The sequence below is a fragment of the Muntiacus reevesi genome, chromosome 8 (genome assembly GCF_963930625.1).
Source record: "Muntiacus reevesi chromosome 8, mMunRee1.1, whole genome shotgun sequence".
Taxonomy (NCBI): Eukaryota; Metazoa; Chordata; class Mammalia; order Artiodactyla; family Cervidae; genus Muntiacus; species Muntiacus reevesi.
Window position 1 is genome coordinate 10,366,788 of NC_089256.1, and position 17,979 is coordinate 10,384,766.

Genomic DNA, 17,979 nt, shown 5'->3' on the forward strand with positions numbered 1-17,979 from the left:
CTGTCCTGTTCGCGGGCTATCTAGACGCTGACGGAGCCGGCTGCTGGTGAGTGGCAATTATACCTCACATTTACACAGGCACTGACGGTTTCTAATCTCGATTTTTACAACTCAGGTGGAGAATACTGTCCTTCCGAATTTTCAATGGGGAAACAAGCCCAGGCAAGTTAATGGGTGACGTTTTCACAGACCCTGAGAGCCCCGGGCCAGCCAAAGACCTGGCCAGTTTGTTAAAGGTGGATGTGTTTGCTAGACACTCACCAGGTTGACCTGTTTAGCTCACTAAGCTACCCCCAGGCCCAGCTGGCCTTGGCCCTTGGCCAGGCTTCCCGAGAAACCCACCACGCCGGGTGTCTGGTCTCAATTCGTTTGATGATAAGCGCGCTCTGCCGGAGCTCGGTGACCCCGGTGCCCAGGGCAGGGGAGCTTAGGGCTCGCCGGAGTACCGTGGGAGGGGCGCCGAAGATTCCAGAAGTGTGACCGCCCACGCCCAGCTGGGTCCCCAAAGCCTGGCGGGCCTACGTCCTCGCGATAGCCAGGACAAGCAAATGCGCGATCCTTTCACCCCACCCGCAAGCCCAGGAGCCCTGAGTTGTGCCAGAGCAGGAACAGTAACGAACGAATTCTGCTGTCTCAAATCTCAAATAGCCCTGCAAAGCCCGGAGCCCACCATGCCCATTTTACAGAAGTAATTAGTCGGAGGCAAGAAAGGTACAGTAAGTTGCCCCAAATTCAACAGCCGAGAAGTGGCCGGGGTCGGAGCGGGAAACCCCAGTCAGCCGAGTCTGGATCCTAAACTGCGGCTCCTCTGCCTCCAACCCGGATCGCCAGGTCCCTCCTTGCGCCGTCTCCTGCGCGCGGTTCGGAGTCGCCCGGCTCTTAGCCTCTGACTTCCCTCACCAAGGACGCGAAGACTATTCTAGCTCTCACCCACATCACTAAAAAGGTTCCTACACGCTTGCAACGTCTTGCTTATATAGCAACCTCTCTGTGTGTGTTGGGCTTTGCTTCTCCTGGGTTATCTGGTTTCCCGGCCCCAAGCCTTCGCACTCCTGAGACTGGAGTTGTCCGAGGGCTGCAGCTTGACCACGTCTCTCCGGGTGCCCTTGGGCCCCGGAGCCCGACTCCGGCAGGCTGAGGTCGCTGGGCTCCGGGCTCCAAGGCCGCCCGCACCCCGCCGAGCCGGGGCGCTGGCAGGGAGCCTGCGGCGTGGCGAGGTCGCCCGGCGGCCTCACAGCCTCGAGGCTGCCCTCTGCTGGCCTTACACGACATAATCGCCGCTTCCCTCGGCGGCCCCGGAGCTGAGCCGACGAGAGGGTTTCGCGCAAGACAAGACAACCCCACTGCGCCGAGTGGGTGACACCACTCTCGCCGGATCCCGGGAGTGGCCGACGCGCCTTCAACCACTGCCGGTACCTCTCAGCTTCTGGTCCCTGCTCCCCGCTGGCACCGGACACTGCGTGCTCCAAGCCGGAGTAGCTCAGAAAGCCAAAGCTCTGTGCTGGCAATCTAACTGACCTGGGGTTTCTGTCCGGATCCCGAACTCACCGGGGAGTGGGGCGGGACGCCACAATCTACAGGCGCCCACCAGGCGCGTCACAGCAGGCCATTGGCGGACTCCGAAGAGAACCCCAGACTGTGCTCAGGCTCCTTTATTTTCGGCATCATGGCATTCATTGGCACCCCTGGGTCAAGACCCAGAAAACACTGCCCTCCACTCCGCTCGACTTCCAGCTCCACTGGATGGTCGCCCTGGCGCCAGGCTACCTCTGTCTCTCGCAGTACACTCGTCTCCTCAACCAGATTAGGGGTGCTTCAAAGATCCGCAAGGACCGGTCCCCAGTCTATACAGCTCGCGGCCTTGCCCGGAGTCTGCCGAGCGGAGACGGAGCAGCCATCCTTCCTCTTGAAAATAAGCCCTGGGCAGTGCGGTGGGAAGACTCTTCCGCCTGCTGAAGTCCAAGGTGGGATAAAAATTATTCAGTAATCATACCTGTGCCCTTCCAGTGCTACATATCAGGACTTTGTATTTTTTTCTCTCATTTATAAAGCTAATGCAGATTAAAGAAAATTGAGAAAAAGAGAATAAAAATTACAGTGATCGCACCCCTCCTCCACTGTGTAACCACAGTTAATATTTTGATGACTTTCCTCTGATCTTCTATTTTAATAAATCTAATTTACATAATTACAAGAATATGTTTTATATGGAATTTGCCATTTTGTATACTACTTCTTTTTACCTTTCACTACGAGGGTTTCTCCACATATGATCCTTTGAAAGATGATTTTCAATGAATGTTTAATAATCCATCAGATAGGTGAGCCATAATCTTTTAATATAACGGCACTAATCCACTTTGTTTCAGGTCTAGGAAACACACTCTCTTGGTCATTAAATATAAAATCAATAGTTGATTAAAAAAAAATTTTGAGTCCTTTGCTAGCCCAAAAAGGAATGTTGTGGTCCCACTCTCAGGGCACAAAGGATCCACCCAGAAATTTGAAATTGCCTTGAGCTGGGAGAGAGCCTTCCACACCCTGCTGACAGCTATTCCCCTCTGCCAGAGACCAGTGGAGCTGGGGTGCTGGTTGAAATGTCCTGAAAGAAAACAGGGATGAGGAATGTGCCTGAAAAGCTGCCCCGGACTGCTTCTAGGACCAAAGCGCTGAATCCCCAGCTAGCACTCAAGAAGGTAGCTGAGACCTGGGTTTCTGTGTGCAGTATCTTATAACAGGAGTCAAACATGCATTTATCTGGATCCTGGATCTTCCTTTAGAAGCTGTGTGACCTCATAAAAACTGCTCAATCTCTCTGAACCTCATTCAAAAAATTGCAATAATAATGCTACCACACTGAGATTTTTTTTTTTTAAGTATTCCACTAAATGATTACATCATTTAGCTTGGTACCTGAACCAAGAAATTCTCAATGCATAATAGCTACTGCCTCTGCAGCTGCTGCTGCTATTGCTTCAGGCATTTACTTTGGTCTCAGGGATCACTGCAGTTGCCCTCTCCCTCAACTCCTGACCCCACTGCTACTGTTAAACACAAGGCTGAATCCTGGCACTAAGCCGGGTCCAGGTTCTCAGGGCTGGAGTCATTTCCAGCACTCTGGTTGGGCTGCTCAGGACCTACTGACAATCAGGCCTGGGCTTGGGCTGTTTATACTAGAACCGTTAAAACAGGAAAATATGCAAACCCTTCATTCACAGGGATCCGGCTATTGTTGGGTCAGAAATGATATTTTTGTTTCTAAAATAAAAAGTACATTTGCTGCTTTACTCACACATACAAATGCTGTGTGTGTGTGTGTGTGTGTGTGTGTGTGTTGGTGGGGAGGGAGTTGTGTCTACAGGCAAAGTAAATGATCTAATTCATTTGACCAGTTCAACAAGCCTGAACTTCACTGGGCTCTATTCTATCCGTATAGAATCTTATCCATCCCTCAAACAAAATGACTTCAAAAGACGTCTCCCAGACATGATAGGGGGATACAACCTCCAATTAGAAAAGAGGTTAAAAGGGAATTTCATAAATTACATTAATTCAGTCAGCCTGATCCCAGTAGGTGCAAATACATATCAAAATCTCACAAAGATTTTAAAGGGCAGATTTCATGATCCTCTTCATACGGGGCAGCTTTTGCTTCTCTGTGGCTGGTGCTTGGTGATCTATGTATGTGCATCTCTAAGTCATTTTCTCCAGGTGATTCTGATGAAGCCCATGGAGCCACATTACGGAACCACTGCTGTTCCCAATTGAATTGAAAGCTGAGGTTTCTCCTAGTGGACACCGGAAAATACAGATTCCAAAGAATCTTCCATTGGGACCACATGGAGTTACAAAGAGCCTGATTCAAACACCGGATGTGTGTGTGAGAGTGTGTGTGTGCGTACGTGGTGGGAGTTGGGGGTGTGAATACATGTTTGTTTCTGTGTGCTTTTGTTGTACTGTTGCCTGTGCGTGTGTCGGGCCTCTTTGGTCATAAGTAACATAAGCCCACTAGAGCTGGCTTAAACCAAACAGAGAGGGTGGGGTGAGATTGTCAAGAAAGAGGCAGAGGTGATGGCACGAACCCAGGTAGATTTCCTGTACAGACTGACTTTTCTTGTTGCTCTGAACAGGCCTCTCCTCTGCTGCATTCTAGGGAGGAGCCTAGTCATAGCTCAAATCTCTGAATCCCAATTCTCTTTTCCTTTGAAAGAGAGAGAAACTGGCCTACCAGGGTTCGGTCCTGTCAACTGGAACTGTTGGTGAGGGACGGGGTAGGGGGTGGGGGTATCTTATAATTTTGGATGGCTCCTCCCTACAGGGAGAGAGCAGTCATGGTGCTCATTGTAGGCTAAGCAGACACCCCCAAAAGCCTAATTTGTTTCAGCTCGGCCCCTCCAACTACTCAGTCAGTAACTCAGGGCTTCTTGATGCTAGCTGCACTCCAAAAATCACCCGGGGAGCCTTAAAAAACATTGTGTCCAGGCTCCATATATGGGATGTAAGCAGGGCATCAGGATTTTTCAAAGCAACCCTGGTGATTCCAACACACAATAGCGATAACTAAATAAAGAACCTAGAGCTAATTTAGCCATTTCCTAAATACACAGTTTCAAAGTACAACTAATTAAGAGGAAAAGTATGAAAACCTAATGGGTTGCACATGGCTTATTTTCATCTAAATTGGAGACTGACATCCTAATCCCAATGTTAAATGCCATGATTATTCACATTTGACATTCTCTAAACCTCTTGGTGCAAATGTTGTTACATTCCTAAAGAAACTTGCCTTTTCTGGAGATCCTGAGCAACAAAAACCAACAGATGCCTCCCTGTGGCTTTGGTTGACCCCTGCCCCCCAAGGACTAACCTACCCTTTCTTTTCCAAGGTCTCCAGCTTGCTGGGGTAGTCCCAAAGCTCCCAGCACCGAAGCACACTGACCTTGCTGGCTCCCACCCCACGTCTGTGCTTCAGGGTTCCCACCCAGGAGCCTCTGACACAGGAGACTAAAAAGGAGAGACCTTGCCTCCTTAGCCAAGCTGAAGGATGCTGATCAAAACCTTGTCCTAGGGAATTCCCTGATGGGCCAGTGGTTAAGACTTGGTGCTTTCACTGCAGTGGGCCTGGGTTCAATCCCTGGGCCAGAAACTAAAATCCCACAAGGTGTGCAAGATGACCAAAAATATACCAAACAAACACCTGGTCCTAGTCCATGGAAAACTTGAGGAAGGTCTTCATTTTGTTTTGTTTCCCCTTCTGCTAAGTTTCCCTAAACAGTTAATTAGCTGAACAGCAAATATTTCATAAATCGCTATAATGTACAAAGCAGGGGAGGGGAAGGCATCACTCCCCAGACATTCTGTTGCTGGCAGAAGAGCAACAGTGACCCCTCTAGGCCTGGCCTTGCATGGATCCAAAGCGGTACATTAAAGGGTCCTTTCCAGCCCCTGCCTCCACCCCAACTAGGATTCAAGCACACCTAGAGGGTGAGGGATAGCAGGAAGGAGAAGGGAGCTGTCGTCCCTGGGTGTGGGCAAGAATGGGAGTGGGGAATGCTGCTCTTCCCATGCCTGAATCACCCTGAGAGCTGTTCCTGCCCCAAGAACCAGACAGCACAGAGAGCAAGACCAAACTGCTTCTGAAAGCTGGAAAGGTAGTCAACACAAAGGCCAGTGACTGATGAAGGATGTACGGAGGGTGGGGCTGAGCACACACACCATGACCACTTTGCAGCTACACTAAGGGCTTTGTTGCTGTTATTGTTCAGTCGATGTCACATCCAACTTTTTTGCAACCCCATGGACATGTAGCCTGCCTGGCTCCTCTGTCCATGGAATTTCCCAAGCAATAATACTGGAGTGGGTTGCCATTTCCTTCTCCAGAGGATCTTCCCCACCCAGGGATTGACCCTGTGTTCTTTACCACTGGGGATTCTTTACCACTGAGCCACCTGGGAAGCCCCTACACTAAGGGCTTCTCTCTCTCTCTCTCTCTCTCTCTCTCTCTCTCTCTCTCTCTCTCTCTCTCTCTCTCTCTCTTAGTCGCTAAGTCATGTCTGACTCTTGAAACCACATGGATTGTAGCCTGCCAGGCTCCTCTGTCCTTGGGGTTCTCCAGGCAAGAATACTGGAATGGGTTACCATTTCCTACACTATGGGTTTAAAGATGCCAAATAAAGCCTGGTGTAATTGTTTTCAAAGTGTGGAACCCAGATCATCAGCATCACCTAGGACCTTATTGAAAAACCCATTGAATCAGCAACTCAGGGGTGGGAGGTGGGGGTGGGAAGCAATCCAAGTCCTCCAGGTGACTGTGGTGCACACTGGAGTTGGAGAATCAGTGGGGGTGTAGGCACTCCTTCCAGACGTGGTAAGTCTAACTCTTCCAGGTCTCTCAGTGGGTTCCATGAAGCCAGGCAGGACCTCAGAGATATCACCCCAGCAGGAATTACTGCTCCTCCTCTCCAGTACCCACCTGATCACCCCGCATACTCCACTCCCCTCCCCCCCACACACACTCCCTACTAGGAACCTCGGGCCCAGGCAGGACAACACAGAGGCCAGGAACTTCTCTAGAGGCCAAGAAGCTGGAACAGAAGCATCACCCAGAGAAGCTGCCTAGAAAGCCAGAACTGGTATCAATTTTCTTCAGGCCTTTGGCAGTTGCCCACTTACCCTCACAGGCTGCTGGGAAATTCCAGCCAGGGAGCTTTGGAGCAGGACTTGGTTGGTTCACTTTTGGACAGATGTCCTTTGAGCAGTTCCTGGATAGTTGACCCCCTGTAGACCTCTGGGGGACTCAGTCATCTGAATGCCATATTTGTCCGATGGTTCTCAAAGTGGTGTGCCTGGACGAGCAGCACCAGCATTACCTGGGACGTGCAAATTATCAAACCCCATCCTACCGCACCTAGGAATCTGAAATTGTGCGGTAGGGCTTGGCTATATGCTTTTTAACAAGCCTTCTGGAAGATTCTGGGATTCCCTAGCCCAAGTTGGAAGACCACTGGCCTGAGAGCGATTTCGGCTCAACCGGCAGCCCACCCAGAAGCAGGGTGCTCAAATGACATGAAGGATTCGGAGCCCCGCGGGCCAGGACCCCGCTATTCCCATCCCCGCCGCGGTGCAGGGGGCGAGTAGCCCCCCAGCGCACCGTCCCTGCGAAGCTTTGCGGGGTCGTCAGGCCCCACGGCCGCCGGCAGACGCCTTGCGGGTTGGAATGACGGCCGTGAGACTCCACTCTGACTTGTTTTGTTCCATTCCGGGAGGAATAATTTGTTTCGTATTGGAATCAAAGCGCCTCTTGCGGCGCTTCCGTTTTATCTCAGAGGCTCTCGTCCGGGGCGCGGCGGCTGCTTCGCATTAGGGCGGGCATGGTCCCCATTACGCGCTGAGCCCGTCCCGCCGAGGGTACTGACGCTGACCCGCCCCTGCGCCGCGACAACCAGAGACCCACCCTCTCCCCCGTTACAGATGGCCCCAGAGAGAAGCTGGAGCCGACCCTGGCTGTCCCAAGAGCGGGCCCCCGCTGCCTGGCTGCCCCGCGCCTGCGGCTACACCGTTGGGGCCCTCTTGGGCTCAGGCTGTGAGTTAGCCGCTTAGCCGTGTCCCACCCTTCGCGACCCCGTGGACTGAGCCCGCCAGGCTTCCCCGTCCATGGGGATTCTGCAGGCCAGAACACTGGAGTGGGTTGCCATTCCCTTCTCCAGGGGATCTTCCCAACCCAGGGATTGAACCCAGGTCTCCTGCATTCTGGGCGGATTCTTTACCTTCTAAATCACCAGGGCTCAGGTCGCCGTCCAAAACTGCAGGTACAGGCCCCTCGCTCTTCAGTGGAAGTAAGTTCAAAGGGCTCTCCGATTTCGGACATGGGCCTAGCGAAAGTGTTCCCTGAAGGGGGAAAGCATCACAGGGATTCCCTAGGTGGAGAGGAAAAGGTTTCCAGTTTACCTGTTGACACAGCACCTAAGCCCAGGCCCTACACAGCTGCTCAGGGAAAACAGGTCGACCTGGTTTTCTCCTACTTTAGCATTCAGTTTTCCCTGGTGGCTCAACTGGTAAAGAATCCGCCTGCAATGCCAGAGACCTGGGTTCGATCCCTGGGTTGGGAAGATCCCCTGAAGAAGGGAAGAGTTACCTACTCCAGTATTTTGGCCTGAAGAATTCCATGGGGTCTCAGAGTCGGACATAACTGAGCGACTTAAACTTAACAAACAGTATAGAACCTCACTGATGAGAAGATTAAGAAAGAAAAGCCACAATCAGTCCTCCTGCCTTAATATCCTCTGCAGACAAGGGGGACTCTGAAGCTTACCACCACCTACTCAAGAAGGGATGGTAGCCGAATGAAGCGGTTGTGCCTGCCACATCCTGGTGTCCCCAGGGTGACAAAAGGTCTGTGCTGGGGACCTGCCAGTGCCTAAGAAAGAGCTGGACACCCCGGCAACCAGTCCCGTTCAACTTCCCACTTCTTTTCCTTTCTTTTTTCCCGCACACTTATTTTCTTTCATCTCACAATATTCTAATAATCACGACAACTTTAAAATAGGATGAAAAGCCAACAGTCATCCAAAGTCTGACCACTAACAAATCAATTCCTTTCATTTTTCCATTTTGCTACACATTTCACAACTATTTAACAAGTGTGTGATATTCAGCCATGTGGATGTGGTCTAAATTATTTAACTCTGCCATTTAGGATGGGCCCAAGTTTTTCACCATTATAAAAAGAGAACACTGGTTGAAGAATAATAAAATAAAATAATAAAATGTATAATGTATTTTAGTAACTTTTATGCAATTAGGCAATGGATTTTTTGAGGGCATTTGAAAAGTTTAGAACGTTATAAAAATCAACTATTGGGAGTTCCCTGGTGGCCTAGTAGTTAGGATTCCAAGCTTTCACTGTCATGGCCTGGGTTCAATCCCTGGTCAAGGAACTAAGATCCCAAAAGATGGGGAGCTCAGCCAAAAAAAAATCAGTTGCAATTCCAACTCCCCTTTTGTTCATCAAGCTTTTCTCACCACTGAGCACATGTCCCTGTACTCCTACAACTTCATGCCCTTTCATTTGTCAGGTCTTGCTTTGTATTTAATGGATGTTTGTCTTTTCCATAGTCTTTGATTGTAATGCTACTGAGGCAAAGATTATACCCTTTTCATCTCAATGATAATCATAAGAGCTAGTTTTTACTGGGTGCCCAGTCTGAGCCAGGGAGGCTGAACCCTAAAGAACTGACTCTTTTGAATTGTGGTGCTAAAGAAGACTCTTGAGAGTCCCTTGGACTGCTAGGAGTTCAAGCCAGTCAATCCTAAAGGGAATCAACCCTGAATATTTACTGGAAGGGCTGATGCTGAAACTGAAGCTCCACTACTTTGGCCACCTGATGTGAAAAGCTGACTCATTGGAAAAGACCCTGATGCTGGGAAAGATTGAAGGCAAAAGGAGAAAGGGGAAGCAGAGGGTGAGATGGTTAGATAGCATCACCAACTCAGTGGATATGAATTTTAGCAAACTCTGGGAGACTGTGGAGGACAGAGGAGCTTGGCGTGCTACCGTCCACGGGGTCACAAAGAGTTGTACATGACTTAGCAACTGAACAATAAAAAAGTCTGTGCCAGACATAATACAACATTATCTTACTGAATTCCCATTTCTATATTTTATTTCCTTTTACTCTATGAAGAAGGTGAGGCTGAGCAAGATTAAATAATTTATGCAGGGTCACCCAGCTTGTAAATAGCAGCCCTGGGAGAGAAACACTTCACATTCATGCCCTTTCCATTGTATGAACTTAAGAGCAGAATTGTATTGGTAGACAGCTTCTAAAATCTTTACTGGTTCAGGATTATAGTAATCTGGTTGTTATTAATAATAACCTGTTGTATCTTTGCATCAATTACAATGTTTTTGGATTTTTTTAAAAAAGAACTTTTACAATGAGGTTTTTATTATCTCATGAAAGAGAAGACTCGGAGAATAGTGGCTCCTAGCTATGAGTAGCTACTCAAAGATTTGGGTGTGAGTCCTGCTCCTTGTCATCTTTCTCCTTTGTAGACTGTAGCTGTTATTTTTAAAAGTCCATGGGAAAAGGAACCATTTCTTCCAGGTTCTTTCTTAGGAATCTGGACCACTTACCCGGAAACCCTCAGCAGACTCCCCACTCATCTCATGGGCCAGGACTGAGCCACATGCTTATTCCTATTTGCTGACAAAAAGATGAGAGCACTGTGACTGGCTCAGACTAACTGTGGTCTGCCCAGGAGTGGGGCCAGGGTCTCAGCAGTATCTGAGTTACCTGTATCACTGAAGAAAATTAGGATTCTTTGAAGAAGGAAGAGAGGGAGAGATGGCTGTTAGAGAGGCAGCTAACACAATACTCTTAAAGGGAAATGTAGGACTTTCCTGGTGGTATAGTGGATAAGTATTCACCTGCCAATGCAGGGGGTACGGGTTCAGCCCCTAGTTCGGGAAGACCCCACACTCCATAAAGCAACTAAAGCCCCCGTGCCACAACTACTGAAGCCTGTGGGCCTACAGCTAGTGCTCGGTAACAAGAGAAGCCACTGCACTGAGAAGCCTGTGCACCGCAAAGAGGAGGAACCGCCACCTGTCGCAACTAGAGAAAGCCCGCCTGATGCAGTGAAGATCCAATGCAACCAAATAAAAAACTAATTTTTTAAAAAGAAAAGAAAACACTGAAGAGGGGGCTTCTTCTTCCTCATTGTTTAAAAAAGGGAGAAGTATACATTAATATAAATTAATGTATGTGAGCTAAAGTGAAATTAATTTGAAAAGTTCCTCCCTCCACTTGGAATATTATTATCTCTTTTTAAATTTGTAAGTATTAACAAAGCAATTAAGCATAAACTGTCCAATGACTGTGTTTTAGTTAGACTGTGTGACCAGGGAAAGAAAAGGGGTTCAGTTGTGTGGTCTTGAGACTGAACTGCTGTCCGGATCAGAGGTTCCACTGGTCTCTGGTCCTGTCTCTCTCCTCAGCTGCCTAATCTCTCCCAGCATCCCCACCACCGCTACTCTGGCTTCCTTTGCAAGTCCCCCGTCCCTCTGCTTTATCAACTGCTCCCTTGGGCCACTGGTTTGCCTCCTGGATTTGGTGGCCACCCCCACTGCAAATTAACAGCCTCTCTTGAAAATTCCTACTCCCAATTTCCAAGAGAGTGACTGTTGGGCTGCTCATCCTGTCAAGACAGCTACCGCAGAGGTTGCTGACCTGGCCAGCATCTGGAGTGACCACCGTGGGGTCATGAGCTACCCTAGGTCCAACTGGCTGACCAAGGAAGGGATCAGGGTCACTTGTTACAAAAGCTGACTGCTGAGATCAGCACCTATGGGAAGGCCTCAGCCGTGGGGATGCAGGAGTGATGCAGGTGGGATGGTGAGGCTGGGCACACCCCATTAGAAGGTTTGACCCTTGGAGTTCATTTTGCTTTTCTGTGGCCAAACCTACACTCCTGGTAAGTCAGCTCCTTATTCAAATCTGAGCACACAGTAGGTGCTCCAAAAATGCAAGTTGGTTGGTCTCCTCATCCTAAAGGGCTGTTACGTGCTGTGCTTAGTCACTCAGTCATGTCCAACTCTTTGCCACCCCATGGATTGTAGCCCACCAGGCTCCTCTGCCCATGGGGATTCTCCAGGCAAGAATACTGGAGTGGGTTGCCATGCCCTCCTCCAGGGGATCTTCCCAACTCAGGGACTGAACCCAGGTCTCCCACATTGCAGGCAGAGTCTTTACCGTCTAAGCCACCAGGGAAGCCCAAAAGTACTGGAGTGTAACCTATCCCTTCTCCAGGGGATCTTCCTGACCCAGGAATTGAATCAGGGTCTCCCGCATTGCAGGTAGATTCTTTACCAGCTGAGCTATCAGGGAAGGGGCTGTTATAGGTCACTCTGTATCCAACTTTCATGTGCAGGCAAATGACCTGGGACTTGTTAAAAATGCAGACTTTAATTCAGAAAAGCTGCGGTGGGGCCTAAGTGCTGCATTTCTTACAGTCTCTTCTTCAGGCTCACAGGAGGCAGATCCAGCACATCTAGGGCGCAAGGTTGTAGATGACTTCAGGATTTCCTGAAAGGAAACCCAGATATCCATGGTTTTAGGGCTATTAACATGTACCCTCCCCTCCTGCCAGGCTGCCTATGACCTGCCCCCATTGACCAGATACTTTCTCCTGCAGTACCTTCACTTGGCCACATCCTCTGCTAGGAATGCCCTCCCATGGTTCTGTGAGCTCCAGTCTACCTCAGCACTACTGACATTCTGGACCAGGTAATTCTTGGTTGTGAAGCGCTGACCTGTATGCTGGAGGGGGTTAAGCAGCGGCCCTGGTCTCCACCCATTAGATGCCAAGAGTCCCCTTCCTCAGTTGTGACAACGAAAAAGGTCTCTGGGTACTGCCAAAGTCACCCCTGGTTGAGAAGCACTGACCTAAGACCTTGAGTCAGAATGTACATTTTAACAGGGTCCCAAGTGATTCACATGTATGTTCACTCACTCCTCTGAGCTCTCACAGTCCTTGCTCTCTGTGCCTCTCATCTGAGGGGTCCTCATCCCTCATCTCTAATGGGACCCCAGCATGACCCTCAGTTGCTCCCAATGCAGGGATGCAGATGGGCCTAGATGTAGAACACATCTGAAATTTTGGTCCTTCCTGGCATTTGTTCTCCTTTCTCCTAAGAGAACTTTGATTTTTCTGGGGGAGCCAACTCTCCCTCACTCTCATTCCAGTAATTCAGATGGAGCCATACACACTCCCGCCTCCACTCTCATGGGAGGGCATGTATATTTCACCCCCCATCTCCCACAGGGGTTACTTCAATGGCAGACAAGTGACTTAAGGCAAGGAAACCCAATTCCAGAAATGTGCGGGCACTGAGCGCAAAGAGAAGCTTTCTTTCCACCAAGACTGACAGCTCTAGAGAAGACATAAACCTGGAACTTACGAGGACACCCAACTGGAGAAAGTCTGCTTGAGAGTGAAACCAACACACTGGAAAGCAGAATAAACAGAAGAGACCGAATTCCAACCACATTGTTTGAGTTCCTGGTTCAAGCCATACCTGAAGACCTGCGATGAGTTTTCAGTGACATAAACCAATAAATTTCTTTTAAAAACCAAGGAGGCAGCTTCAGTTGAGTTTCCATCAATTGTGAACCGCAGACTCATGACTAATATGTGACTAACAGCAGTTCAGTTCAGTTCAGCCGCTCAGTCGTGTCTGACTCTTTGCGACCCCATGAACCACAGCACGCCAGGCCTCCCTGTCCATCACCAACTCCTGGAGTCTACCCAAACCCATGTCCACTGATTCAGTGATGCCATCCAACCATCTCATCCTCTGTCGTCCCCTTCTCCTCCTGCCCTCAATCTTTCCCAGCATCAGGGTCTTTTCAAATGAGTCTAACAGCAGACTCGTAACTAATATGACCTAACTTTCTTAAGAGTTAGGTCATCGTGAATGTATGGCAGGGTCCTATGGAACCATAGACTGAGGCATAAGAGTCCTCCTCAGGAGGGTCCTAAGAGCCCAGGACAACAGGCAGCACTACATCTGTGCCCAGGTCACCAGGTCCAGTGCAGAGAAAGCGAGGGGGCAACCTCCCACCTCTGCTGAGGTCGCTGTCTGGCTGCAAGGAGACCACAACTATGTGGACCCCTGGATCCTCAAGGTCTGCAGCTTTGAGAGGCTGGCTGATGCCCCCTGGACAGGAGAAGAGCCTCCCAGTCATCACAGACCTGGGCAGCAATGGCCGTGAAGAGTTGCCACTCTCAAGTGGTTTCTCTGGCAGCCAAATTCCACCAGGGGGCGGGGCAGACCGGAGTATAAGGTGAAAGCAATGTGTGAGCTCTCCTGAAATGTTGCCTGGCAACCCCAGCAACAAGAAAAACCAGCAGTTTTGCAGCAAGTCAAGGTCTTGCATCCTGCAGATGGAGAATGTAGCCATCCAAGTTGGAGTCAGAGCTGGGTACCCTTAGCTCCCACACACAGGAAAGGCTCCGTGACTCTAAGTTTCAGTAAGTTTCCCTGAAGGAGGCAGCAGATAGATGCTCAGAGGAGATGACCACAGGCTACATCTGTGACCTGGAAACAGGTTCCCAGATTCACCAACATGGCAACGACAAAGCAAAGATGTCAGACCCAAAGGGACCATGCAGCCTGGGAGAGCAAGCAATTTGGCGGTAACTTCTGAGAACTGATGTGCCAAGACCCCAGACATTAGGCAAGGTGCGGGATTAGACAGAACTGAAGAGGACCACCAGTTGTGCTGTTTCTTTCACACCTGAATTTGTGGAAGAGCATTCAGTTCTGTGTGGTCTCTGCCTGTTCAGGGCAAACTGTCAGAGAAAGAAAGGTCCCTGAGCACCTGAGCAGACTTGGTAAGGGGATCCCAGCAGGAGAGACCCCTAGAAGTCCAGTTTTCCCTTATGCCAGGACCCCTGTCCCTAGAGGCCTGGATGTGAGATCTGAAGCATCCTTTTTAGCCGGGATGGGGCAGCCATGACTCAGTCACTCAGTCTCTCTCCTGAGCAAAAGGGCAAGTGCCCCAACCTACAACTACTGAGGAAGCAGAAACCAAACTCCAGTAATAAATTAACAGGGTGGTAGGAAACCTGCTCTGCACATGAAAGCATCAGAGGAAATTCTAGATTCAGAGGCTCTGAGATAGAAACCTTCTCATGCATCATCAAGCCCAACCCACTTAGGAAGCTAAAACCCAAAGAAGGCAAGGGACTTGCCTAAGATCACACAGTGAGTTGGTGGCACAGCCAGGAGCCAAAACCAGGCCTCCCAGCCCCAGATCTGGGGCTCTTTGCCCCATGATTCGGGACACCTCCGCCCCACACCAGGGAATCTCCATGTTTCAGGAGAATAAAGAGATAACGCCATCTAACAGTTCTGGCTAAGGCTGGTTTCAGGCAATAAATAGCCAGAATTCAATTACATGGTAACAACAGTACCTATCATTAATTGAGCACTCGTATTAGTCAGAATTCTTCAGCGAAATAGAACCAACAGGGAGAAAGAAGGAGAGGGAGGAAGAGAGATTGATTTTAAGGAATTGGGGGCTGGCAAATCTGAAATCCTGATATGCACAAGGCATGACAGCAGGCTGAAAATTTCAGCAGGAATCCACGCTGCAGTCTTCAGTCCAAAGACAGAATTGCTTCCTCTCAGGAGGACTTCATTTCCCCCCAAGGCCTTCAACTGTTTCAAGGCCACTCAGACAATGAGAGGTAATCTGCTTTACACAATGCTACTGATTTAAAGGTTGACCACATCTAAAAAATAACTTCATATCAACATCTAGACTGGTGTTGAACCAAAAAAATTGGTACCATCACCTAGACCGTGACACATAAAACCAACCATCACAAGCACTTACTCTGTGCCAGGCACTCAGATATTTCAAACAACCCTATGAGACAGCCAGCATCATCCCCATCTCACAGAAGAAAAGCCAAGAAAAGCCAGGCCATGCCTGGAACCCCAGTCTCCCTTCCTTGTTCACAACTTCCCTCTACCTCATCGTTTCCTCTCAGTTGCTAGAGCACAAAAAGGTGCCTCTAGGCTTCAGGTTGTCAGTCACTGATGCACTTTAGAATCACTGGGGAAAACCACTTTAAAAACTGAAGATACACACTACGATATATAAAGCACATAAATGAGAAGGACCTACTGTACAGCACAGGGAACTACATTCAACATCTTATAATAACCTAGAGTGGAAAAGAATCCGAAAAATAATTGGCATATATATCACATATGTGTATCACGAAATAATAATTGAATCACTTTGCTGTACAGACGAAACACTGTAAATCAACTACACCTCAATTTTAAAAAAGAAAGATACCACATTGTAAATTAACTATACTCCAATAAAAAATTAATTAAGAAAGAGCTTTAGGGATTTCCCTGGTGGTCCAGTGGTTAAGAATCCAACTTGCATGCAAGCAACACTCTGTGGCAGATAATCAAAATTGTCTGACACAATTTGAGCTTGCTATAGCAAGAAAGTCTAACCTATTCCGGTGTTCTCCTCTCTGTGAGACTAGCCGTTATGTAGACTTAAACACTGTTCTAATTTTTGGCTGAAGCATAGCTGAGAATACCTTTGTTTATAAGTTTATGAGGAGTGGGGAGAGAGGGCCGTGAGTGCCAACTTTTAGCTTTAAGTACTTGATTCACTGAGGTCACCTTGTGGTCTTAATTTTAAGTGGTGTCCAACTCTTAGTTTTACTAAAATAGCTAATACCACTGATATTTACTGGCTTTTCTTTGACTGACTGACGTACCTGTGAAACAGTGGGTGAATTTGATTTATGAACCCTTTTAGAATTATGGGTAGTGTTTTCTTAGGGGAGGGTTTTAAATGTTAATGGTGGGCAATAAGGTGTAATATAACTCACAGTACTAAACTTTCTTTCCTCTTAAAAAAATAAAAAAATAAAAAAAAAAAGAATCCAGCTTGCAGTGAAGGGGATGCAGGTTCGATCCCTGATCAGGGAACTAAGATGCCACAGGGCACACCCCAAAAATACTGAACTTGTTCACCACAGCTTGAGAGACCGTGTGTCACAATGAAAGATCTCATGTGATGCAGCAGAGATCCTGTGTCCTGCAACTAAGATCTGGTGCAGCAAAATAAAATTTTTAAAGAAAAAATTTTTAATTTTTAAATTATTTTTAAAAACTAGAAAAATTTCTCTAAAAAATTAGAAAAAAGAAACTGTGGAGCTGCACTTATATTCCAGATTTCCTCTTCTGTTTCCCTGTTATGTGTATTTCTTAGTACCTCTGAGAGCTAATCATAAAAAAAGAAAGTAAAAATAAATAATTTTTAAAAATTTGAAACAAATTAAACAAAACCAGAAAAAATAAGAAGGAAGGAGTCAAAGTAAACACAGTTGTTGCTTGGGAGGTTGGAATAGTGAATACAGTATTGACAAAAACAGAATGGCTAGCAAACAGAGATGATTGTTAAAATAGAATCAATATATGTAAAAAACTAATAAGTACAATATAACTAAAAAAAAAAAAAAAGGCAATGCTCAGACCCCATTCTGGTTCCATTGGTCAGAAGTAAGCCGGAGAACCAATATTTTAACCCCTTCCTATTGGTTCTAATGTGCAGCAAGGCTGAGAATCCCTGTTCTAAAAGGTGTCACAATGAAAGGCATGAGTTCCTCTCATTTTTGGAGTATAGGTTGCCCAACAGAAAATATACAGCCTAAAAGGAAATCAAGTAGCTATAAAATAGCCTGTGGGGAAAACTAGCAACTATATTTCCTCTCTCAGCATGAAATTAGCCATTTCCCCTCTGATTTTGAAGTAGCTTACAGTGAGGACTTCCTTAATTATTTAATTGGAAATACAAAAGAGTGAAATGGAGTATAATTCATTCAGGCAATAAGCATTTGGTCAGCACCTGCTGAGTGCTGGGCACAGCGCCTGGCAGCCAGCAGCCAGATCTAAAGCAGTTCCTGTCTTTAGCCAGCAAGCCTTTGAGTGGGGCCGTCAGAACAGCAAAACAGTGTGGCAAGGGCAGTGACAGACACCTGTCCCGAAGGTCCCAGAGTCCAGAGATGGTGGGTGAACTGCCACAGACCTGGCAGGTGGAACACTGCATTTTAGAGAGTGGTGTCTGTGTTCTCAGAGACTTACACCCTGGATGGATATCCCTTCTAGATCAGCAAGACCGCAGGGGCTCAGGGCAGCCAGCCCCTATGAATGCAGTCGGCCTGGGCTCCCAGATGCCCGAGAGGACGCTTGCTGCCCTTTTCTGTTTCACTGGTCCTTGGTGAAATGAGAAAAACTTCACGTTTCGAGTTTTCTCAAAACTCTTGGGGTTAAAATATCCTTTCTTTTCTAAACTGATCATAGAATTTGGTTTTGCCAATATCAACTTTAAAAAAAGCACAGCATGAGAGTTGTGAGTTAAGTTTTATTTGGAGCAA

At 48.0% G+C, this 17,979-nt stretch overlaps 1 non-coding gene across 1 annotated transcript; it reads left to right on the plus strand.

The window, feature by feature from the left end:
• Positions 1-15,973: 15,973 nt before the first annotated feature.
• On the plus strand, positions 15,974-16,099 carry LOC136173886 (small nucleolar RNA SNORA28). The gene has a single exon (XR_010664352.1). It is a non-coding gene; the product is annotated as a small nucleolar RNA SNORA28 (small nucleolar RNA).
• The last annotated feature ends 1,880 nt before the right edge of the window (positions 16,100-17,979 follow it).